This window comes from Olea europaea, unplaced genomic scaffold (assembly GCF_002742605.1).
Source record: "Olea europaea var. sylvestris unplaced genomic scaffold, O_europaea_v1 scaffold2090, whole genome shotgun sequence".
Taxonomy (NCBI): Eukaryota; Viridiplantae; Streptophyta; class Magnoliopsida; order Lamiales; family Oleaceae; genus Olea; species Olea europaea.
In genome coordinates, this window is record NW_019238830.1 from 104,044 (window position 1) to 114,252 (window position 10,209).

General features: G+C 33.0%; 1 protein-coding gene across 1 annotated transcript in view; it reads right to left on the minus strand.

Moving 5' to 3' along the window:
• Positions 1 to 9,996, minus strand: part of LOC111380057 (nitrate regulatory gene2 protein-like) — a 14,595-nt gene extending 4,599 nt beyond the window's left edge. The window contains exon 1 of the mRNA XM_023003523.1: positions 9,985 to 9,996. The gene's annotated coding sequence lies outside the window, so the exon portion shown is untranslated. The remainder of the gene's footprint in view (positions 1 to 9,984) is intronic.
• Between the last annotated feature and the right edge of the window lie 213 nt (positions 9,997 to 10,209).

Here is a 10,209-nt window from a genome sequence, read left to right on the forward strand (position 1 = left end):
CTACTTATTAGCATAACTATTGAATTTTGAAAAATATCGAGTTTACAGTGAATTATGTACAATATTTTTCAAAATTCAGTGATCAAAACTAGATATTTAAAATTTTAATGAGCAATTGAAAACATGGACTTAAGTTCAGTTACCAAAACTCGATATTTTTCAAAGTTCTGTAGCCAAAGTTTGATATTTTTTAAAGTTCAATGACCAAAACTCGACATTTTAAAGTTCTGTAACTAATCAAAGACATGAACATTAGGTCACTGACCAAAACTCGTCATTTTAAAATTCAGTAGCCAATCAAAGACATGGACCTAAGTTACCATAGGAACAATTAACTCATAAATAATTGAGATGTATGGCGGTGTCCATTTAAAATAATGGTGCTAAGTACCAATTTAGATGATATTAATTCATTGGAACTATGTCATATTTTACAATGAATTTTAAGGTCACTGACCAAAACTTGTCATTTTAAAGTTCAGTGGTCAATTAAAGATATGGATCTAAGTTCAGTTACCATAGGAACAATTAACTCATAAATAATTGAGATGTATGGCGGTGTCCATTTAAAATAATGGTGCTAAGTACCAATTTAGATGATAATAATTTATTGGAATTATGTCATATTTTATAATGAATTTTAACTCTCTGTGTTTGGAGTACTCATAAATATCATTACTTGATTTACTATCTATGAATGAAAATACATTTCAATTCATTAGACGATGAACTAATAGACCTCACCGTTGCTTAAAATTAAGCTTCACCAAACATGTATAAGTAAAATATACAAAAGATCTAGCACCATTGATACTACGACTCTACCACCATGTTTGGTTTGAGGAAGACGAAGGAAATAATGAATTTGTTATTAAATTTAATCTTTGAGAACTTTAATTTTTATATAAACCCAAAAAAAGGGGAGAATGAAAAGAAAAGAAAATGTTTTGACCATCTACAACACCCAATTGGACTAGTCCTTTTATTTTTTTTTTCTTTCAACGAAATTGATTAAAATGCAAATTGTTATTAATTGTGACAAAATGAAATATCAAAATCCATCCTCTACCCATCAAATCAAATCATTCAAAGCATGTTAATAAATGAACTAATAAGTTGTTAGTCATTCACGTAATGAAATATTGAAATCATAATGTCTAAAACTTGAAAATGAAGAAATTTCAAGGGCAAAGGCATACTAAGCATTTGAAAAGAAGAAAAGTTAAGTACAATAAAGTCATATTCTTTTTATCAACTGTTTTGAAGCTTTTCGTAATCTTTAATCCTCAAAGGGGGCATATTTCGGCATCTAGTCTACTCAAAAGGAGAATAAATACCATAAAAAAGTAAAGATAATAAAATTTGAATAATTTAAGAAGTGGAAATAAAATGTCTTCGATGATGCAGTTAGGGATGTCAACCAGGCCGAATGACTCGTCGACTTTTTAAAACTCGGCTAGTGAACGGTTCGAGCTCTTCATTTGACAAGCCCCAGCCTGAGCCGAGCAGGGGGCTTAATCCCATAAGTGGAGCTAAATGACAAGTCTGAGCTCGAGTCGAGCAGGGAGCTCAATTCCAAGAGCCGAGTTCGTAGGCTCGTCAAAGGGCTGATCCTAATCGACTCGATTCATTACCATCCCTAACCATGAGCCCGAGCTGAGCCAAATCGGTTCGATCCATTATCATCCCTAGATGCAGTTGCACACATCCACATTAGGGATTCCCACTTATTCTCAATTTATTCTATTTTTTAAACACAAAGGAAATAAAAGCAAGAGAAGGAAGAGGGAAAGTGAAGGGTGGAAAATGGTGAAAGGACTTATTTTCCACCTACTTTTCCTTCCTACAGTCTTATTTGACCCCACTTTTCACATTACACACTAATATCGTTTTCTCATTTTTTGCTCCTTTCCTCTAATTGCATTGCCTTTGAATTAGGTCATTGATCAGGACAAATGAAGCATAGAAGAAGATAAACAAGAAAAATAAAAGAAAATCAATCATTTACTTATCCGATGACAAATGTTATCACGGGTTAGTTATTCACTAATAACGATTCAGCTCGTTTGTCACATGTTTATAATATTTATAATAGATCAATTTACTATCAATTTAGTTATTTACTACTATCGATGTAATTTACGAATTTACGAATTCACCAAATTACTATATTACTATTTTTATGCTACTTGTATAATTTCTTTAACAGATTGATTTACAGGTATTGAGTTAACAGTATCTCACAGGCTGATTAGACAAAAAAATAAAGTTAAATCATCCTGTGAAATGTTGTCAAGTCAACGTCTATAAACTAATTTGTTAAATAAATCTGTACAAATACAATTTACAGCATGAGGTGACCACCCTGTCCCCAACTCCCAAAGGAGAAATAGGGTTGAGCTTTGAATTCAAGGGAAGCTAAGTGCTCTAGGTAGGTTTGGGCAAAAAAAATCAAAAAATCGATCAAACCAATCAAATTGAACCGACTCGAGTCGGTTTAACAAAGTAATTGTTTTGGTTTGATTTTCTTTGAAAAAAAATCATAGTGGGTTGGTTTGGTCATAATTTGAAATCTCAAACTGCTAGTTAACTGAACCAACCCAACCCACCTACATGTTTATCTTTTTTTTTTTTAAAATAAAAAAATCAAAATCAAAAGATAAGCTGTAATCTCATAACTATATCACGATTCCTTCCAATCTATGATGTTGTCGATAAATAATGGTACTGAAAATTTCATTTCACAAACTCCTTATATTATACTTAGATTTTTTACCCACTTTGACAGTCAGGCTGCATAATGCGTAAAAGACAACAAAATTCTTAAATTTTCCATTGATCTGTACTTATTAACTTGATTTTATTTGTTAGTAGATAATTCTTCTAATATAAAGTTATTTTGTTATTTTAGTTCTTGTAATTTAATTGGCCCAAAATTTGGACAATTTTTTTTTTTAAAATTCAATTTAGATTAAAAGTCCAAACTGATCAATCGAACCGAACAACCAAACCGATTTGGTTCGGTTCGATTTAGTTTAAGAGTTAATGAGGGTTGGTTTGTGTTGAAATTCACCCAAACCGACTAATTTGGTTTCGGTTTCGGATTGAATTTGATTTTAGTTTCGGATTGGAGTTGAAACCAACCCAAATTAGACTGCCTAGGCCTAGCTGCAGGTAGACAAGAAAAGTTAAATAACCACCAAATTTACAGTTCAAATGATTTTAGTAATCCATTTCTTCCACTGAAGAATAGAAATCCAAAACCCTGAACAACTTTTGACCCTAAAGACTAAACCCAAATTCCTTAAAGCTGCAAACTTCATATATATATATTTTTTTAACGAGGTGTCTCAGCTTATGCCAGACTATATCCTCGTCCCTGAACCTCCGGCCCCTCAGCAGCTCAGGGAGGTAAATCGCGGGATGTGCCCTTGTTGGTTCCCAAGTTCCCACACGGCTTTTACTCCTTCCCCAAAGGGAGTCTCTCCACTGCCTTCCAGCAACTTGTCTTCCAAGATAAATCTTGCCTTCCAAGTTGATGCCTTCCAGGAATCGAACTCCCCACGCTTGGTTCCAAAGCCTACCAATGTGATTATTCCGCCAACTAGGATGTGCTCCGGGGGGTGCAAACTTCATATTTACGTGTATGGGAAACTGTCTTTCAAGACGGTTAAAACTGTTTATCGTTATGTACCAACAAATGTCTGGTTAAATAAATATTTTCTTGAACTTTCAAGATTTACCTCAGGAGTTTTGCACCCACAAATGGCATTAGGGATTTTAAGTATGCCAATTTGAGCCGCTCAGCTCGGCCCAATACAGGCGATCGACTTTGTTTCAAAAAATTCTACTCTACTCATCCCGCCAATTGCTCCATGGTGGGATGAGTTAAGCTTACTCGCGAGCCACTTACAACTTGCTTTTTTCGAAAATAAAAATAAAAACTTCATTTTTACCCTCGAGAGTATAATAAAGAAGTAAATTTATAAGGAAATGGTGAACATAAAAAATTTTGTTTTGTCAAAAAAATTATAAAGTTGTAAAAATCCTCCGTCTTTAACCGAACTTGGAACCGATTATAATATACAAGCATGGTTAAAATTGTACATGAAGGAATATTTCCCGTGCAATTTTTTAAAAAATGAAAAGGTACTAGTAAAATAAATAAATTTCCTCCTCATTTATCATAGTTTAGAACCAACAACATTACGTATATATTTAAGTACATCAAAGTTTTTGTTCCAGTTAAAACGGGCTCAGATAAGAATCAAAACTTCATTGACTAAGTTTTCTTTGAAAATTATATTGAAGAATCTGGTTTACCTTTGGATGAAAATACTCATTTCAAAAATTAAGGGTGAAAATTTTGAAGTGCAACTACAATATTTATAGATAAAGAATGAATTTTTTTATTTAATAAAATAATATACATAAATAATAAGTTTTAAATTCAAAATGTAATTGCAGCACTGATCATCAGTCAAACAAACGTTGATGATACATTAAGACCATTTTTGTTTCCAATTTTTTGCCCAATTTAAATGCATTTTTGGATCGTTGCAAAATTGTGAGCCGTGATTTTCTAAATTTTATCCCACAATGGGTCTCATGTGCCGGCAAAAAAAGGGTCAAAAAATGTATTATTGTCTTCAAACAATTGGAAACAAACAAGGGCTAAGTGTTTTTACAGCCTATATAAATCACAAGAAGTTAGTGAGCGTATGAGAAAAATATAGCTTGGCTCGTGCCCATAATTGGTGTTGAGGCGTGCCGAGCTAATTTGGCTCGTGTTTGGGGTAAGGTAAGCCAGCAAGCAACGAGCAGTCGAGCACCACTTAACGTCCCTAAACGACATGTATAATTGACATTTAAATTATATATAAAAGTAACCTGTTTCACTAATTTCCCCCAAAAGTGACTATTTTTTCTTTCTTTCTCCAACAAATAGACCTCACACACAAAAGCCCTTTGAGTATCAACATTTAAACAGAGCCTAGAGGGTAGAGAAAAATTGAAAGAGAAAATATGACACCGGCTGCAGTCTACCGAAAATGATGGAACTATCTATCTTTTTTCATTTTTCTCCTAAAAAGATGAACATAAAGGGTGAAGTTGGTCAAGGCCCACCTCAAATAATTCCTTCTTGAGCATTAATGTATTCCAACCCCACATTTGGTGCAACTACCTTTTTTTGAATCCTTTCTTTCCACTTCATTAAGATCGAGTATGAAAGGAAATAACATTACCGGATTTCCACTATTTGTCGTAATTATTGATTACAGCAACACAAACAGTGCACGTTTTGTATACAATATTACTCGAGTCTGCTTTTTTAACTTTGTTTCGTTTTCTTTTCATATTTATTATTGTCTAACATTTTACAGCCACCTTATGAACGAGCAATATGGTTGCACTGTAATAGTGATAAAACCTTCCTTGCTTATTCAGGTCCAGTGCCCTTTCAACACAGCAAATTGCATTATGGTCCAATTGATAACAAGTAGTAACAAAAGGGCAATGCAAAGGGATATGTAAAGAGAGGAAAGGAATCAACCATGCAATGTTTTTTATTTTTCCCACATAATAAAATCCAACAAAGCCAATACAATGGCACATTTTTGTGCACTGAGGGGGGTCCCTACCACGTTTTTCCCCAAAAACAGCTAGCTAAAAGAAAGGGCCTCTCTATCCAAGTCAAATAATACAGGTATAGATGAATCCACACAAATCATTTTCCTTTTGGAAACTTAGATATGGCTAAATACTGGTGCAGACACCCTATTTGGTAGCTTAGACCGCCATGCCAGACGTAATAATTTTTCATCACGATATACTATTGAAATTGGACAAGGATAGTGCTACTGAAAGTATTCTATGCATCTTCTGTTGTCAGTAAAGAAAGAGGTCTTTGGTTAGTTTAAAAAAAAAAAAAAAAAAAAAGCTTTATCTTTCATTGAACGGGGGATAACATGCCTGGAAGGATACGAGAGACTATGTTGCCAAGCTTCCGAGCCTATTGGATAAATTCAATGCAATGTCACACATAAACCTATAATAAGTTTAAAATTTAAACAGTGCATATAGTATCTACCTACGTATTTTTACCTCTGAAGCCTATTTGAAGCACAAATTCCTAACATTGTCATATCACTAGGTGCATTGTTTTTGTGAAGTTTTGCGGTTTTGGGTATGATTATGAACACCATCAATCCAGTAAGTCATTATATGGAGAAGGCTCGATAGATCAAAGATGAAACAGTTTTGAAGTTGTATCATCTATCCTTCATTGTTTGTGTCTTCCAGTCACGGCAGAAAAGCATTAAAACACTTGCGTGCATCGTATGGGACTCTACAAATGCATCAAACAACTCCAACCGTGCAATCCTAATCGAAAGAATGTCTCTAGATAAGTTAAGCTTCCCAATACGTAGATAAGAAAAGCAAAAGGCAAAGTAAAAAGTAAGTAAAGAACAAACTTTAAAGTGACTTTATAAGTGTGTGCAATATTCAATCAATCCCTTAGAATCTTCATATATGACAAACGATTTATAGAGTATTTCAATTACAAGAAAAAGTTTAATAGAAATTAGAACATTTATATGGTTCTTAATTCTTATCCTATATAAGACATTAGATTGATCCTGAGCAGTCACTTGAACCATAAAATAATGTTTGATATTAGTTACTTTTTTGTGGTATATACAAACTTCAGAAAATTAGCACAGGTCAGAGCCCCATTTAATTATTTTTTTTTTCAAAACTCATTTTCAAGTACACATTCTCCCAATATAATATTTTTTCATATACATACTTTCTAACTACACGTTCTTTTAAAAAAAAAAAAATCGTATTTTACAAAATTTATTTTCGAAAAGAGGGACTCAAACAGGGGCTTACATTCTTTAACTCATATGTATAACATAAATAGCTTAACTGCGGAGGGACAATGATACTAGAGAGTGTTTAATGCTGAATGCCATTTTCTTTGTATTTAGGAATCATGAAGGAAGACAACTTATTACAATAACATCTATAAATTTGTTATGGTGAAATAAGATATAACCTAGCCTTAAACCTTAAGGGTTCTGAGTTACCGATACCTTCCTTAACCTTAACGACTCATTTGCAATTGACGATCGATTTATTCTTAGGTCTAGGTATTAGCTCCCAAGTCTGATTCTTCTCTAGAGAATTCATCTCTTCTTTCATCGCCTTAAGCTACTCCTTAGATTCATCACTACCCATCGCCTCTTCAAAGGTTTTTGATTCTTTATCAACTAGTTCTTCGTAACTAGCATGGACGAAAGCTAACTCAAATTCATATCCAAACCTCCAAGGTTCTCTCATTTGTCTCCTCTTTCTATCCCTAACTAAGTTGTAAATAGCTGGAGGATTGTCTTTCTCAGGATGCTCTTATCAATACTTCGTTACTATTCTCCACCTCAGATTCTTGAACTTGAATCTCCATCTCATTTGGAGTAGTAAGGGCAGATGTACTAAGTTTTCCTAACTCTACCTTAAACTGATCTCTCTCTTCATCTGGTTCAGTTTCACTCACAAGTTCGGTTTCGCCTTTAAGACAAGGCATCTCACCCTCGTTAAATGTGACATCATTACTCACGATGATCTTAACTCCCCTTTGACTTCTATCTCATAACCCATAACCCTTAACACTCTCGAGGTATCCTAAAAGACACACTTTTTAGCTCTAGGTTCAAATTTTCCCTCACTTTGATGAGAGAAAGTAGCACAGTTAAAGGTTCTAAGTATAGAGTAATCACTCAATTTACCAGACCACCTCTCATGTGGAATATCACTATTTAATGCAGTAGATGGAGTCAAATTAATCAAATAATAACTAGTCATAACAGCTTCACCCCAAAACAATTTAGGGACACTAGAACTTAACATCATGCAACGCACTTTATCAAGTATGGTCCTATTCATCCTTTCCGCTACCACGTTTTGCTGGGGAGTGTAAGGAATCGTCTTATGTTTTGTTATTCCATTTTCTTTACACATACGGTCAAATTCAATGTTGCAAAACTTTAAGCCATTATCTGTTCTAAAAAATTTGGTCCTTTTACCACTTTGGTTTTCCATTTGTCTCTTCTAGTTATTAAAATTATGAAAAGTTTCAAATTTATCTTTTAATATATAGACTCACACTTTCCTAGTATAGTCATCGATAATAGACAGGAAATGCCTATTTCCAGAGAGGCGTATCCAAGATTTCGACTCAGCTAGGACGGCTGTTGATTGTTGACCGTTGACTATCGATAGTCAATGGACGTACAACGATATCGTCTATTAATATTAAATAAAATAATATTAAAAATTTTTCGATCTATATGTAAATACACTAAAACATAAAAATCGTATATTTATATCATATTATATTTCAATACAATTCGAAATAATATAAATTACATAGTACATAAAACTTCTTTGTGTTATCAATGCTTAACAAATTGTTTGCTTGACTAAAGTAGTTGAGAGATTAGATACACCACTACAAGAACTAGATTGAGATTCAATTGAAAAAATTATTCCATAATCAGTATGAGAATTGAACGTTAATCAAATATTAAATGTAATTAAAATTAATTTTAAAATATAGTTAAAGTTTCAATTTCCAGTTCTCAATACCAATTCATTACAAATTACAAATTTTCCAAATTCTCATTTTCAATTTTCATAAATCACATATTCACATTTCACGATACTCAAATTAATTTTTAGTATCACAATTCATAATAGACAAATTCTCAAATAACATATAAATTAAAACTCAATACTCATAAGTCATATCTTATAAATTATTAAAGCATAAAATATTTGAAATGACAAAAAAAAAAAAAAAGGAAGTCATTGACTCACCTAGAATCTTAACATGTATTATTTTGTTAAATTTAGATTCAAAATTCAATCATTGCCACAATGGTTAAGCTTCCAATCATCCAAATTAGAAGGTATAGTTTCAAATCATTTCCTTGGGGAATTAATTTTGGTAAATATTGTACAAATAAAAAATTTTCACAATGAAATGGACGGGAAGGAATCGAACCCAAGACTTGTAATATAAAAATGCAAGCTCTAACCAACTAAGCAAAAGAGGGGTTTTAAAATAAAATAAACTACTACCTAATTTTATTTTATTTTTATCTATTATCAACAGAAAAAAATAAAAAATAAAAAAAAAATTCGACGAATCCAACTAGGGCAGCCTTAAATTCGCCACTGATTTCCACCCGATGTGAGATTACTAGCAGGATCCAATAGATCAAAATGCACATATTCAAGCATGCCTTTAACTTAACGAACACTAGTGGAGAACGATATTTTGTGATGTTTACCAGACACACAGTGATCACAGAATGACAAATCAAACACACAGTCATTACCAAATGCACATTTCTCATTAAGTAGCTTAAGTTCCTTAATACTTACGTGTGCAAGCCTATTAAGCCATGTATGTGTGTGATCAACCTTGGCAGAAGAGATAGAGGAGTTCAAACCTCTAATTACTTCCCCAATAGTAATATAAATGTCATTTTTCTTAGTTCTCTGAATGGAGACTAATGTACCATTAATCATTTTTAGCATCTCATTTCCAATTTTACCAGTGAAATCATCTTTTTCAAGTCTCCCTACTGAAATCAAATTTCTAGATAATTCAGAAATATATTTAACGTCCTTTAATATGTACACAAACCCGTGTTAAATTTTATATTTATGTCACAAATTTCAGCAATCGTATAGGCAAAGTTATCACACAGCACAACATGCCCAGCATTAGATTAATGCAGGTTGTCAAACTAATTCTTTTTAGATGTCAAATGAAAAAAATGTACCAGAATTAAGTATCCACTCTTGCATGCGGGAATTAGCAGTTAGATTCAATTCAGTAGAATGTGCAACGAGACTTGTAATCATATAGACCCCATCGTTATCTATATCGGAAGTAGAGGATAACACATTGACCTCGTCTCTCTCCTTAATCTTTAGCTTACCCTTCTCTTTATGATAATTCTTTGTAAAATGTCCTATGTTTCCACATGCATAGCATTTTCTAGTATTAGTCCTAGATTTTGATCTTGACCTACCCTTGTCCTTCTTCTTCCATCCATTACTACTCGACTCGTCACCACTTTTGTATCTATCGGGACAGTTTTGCCTAAACTGAGTTCTACCTTGCATTATATGTAA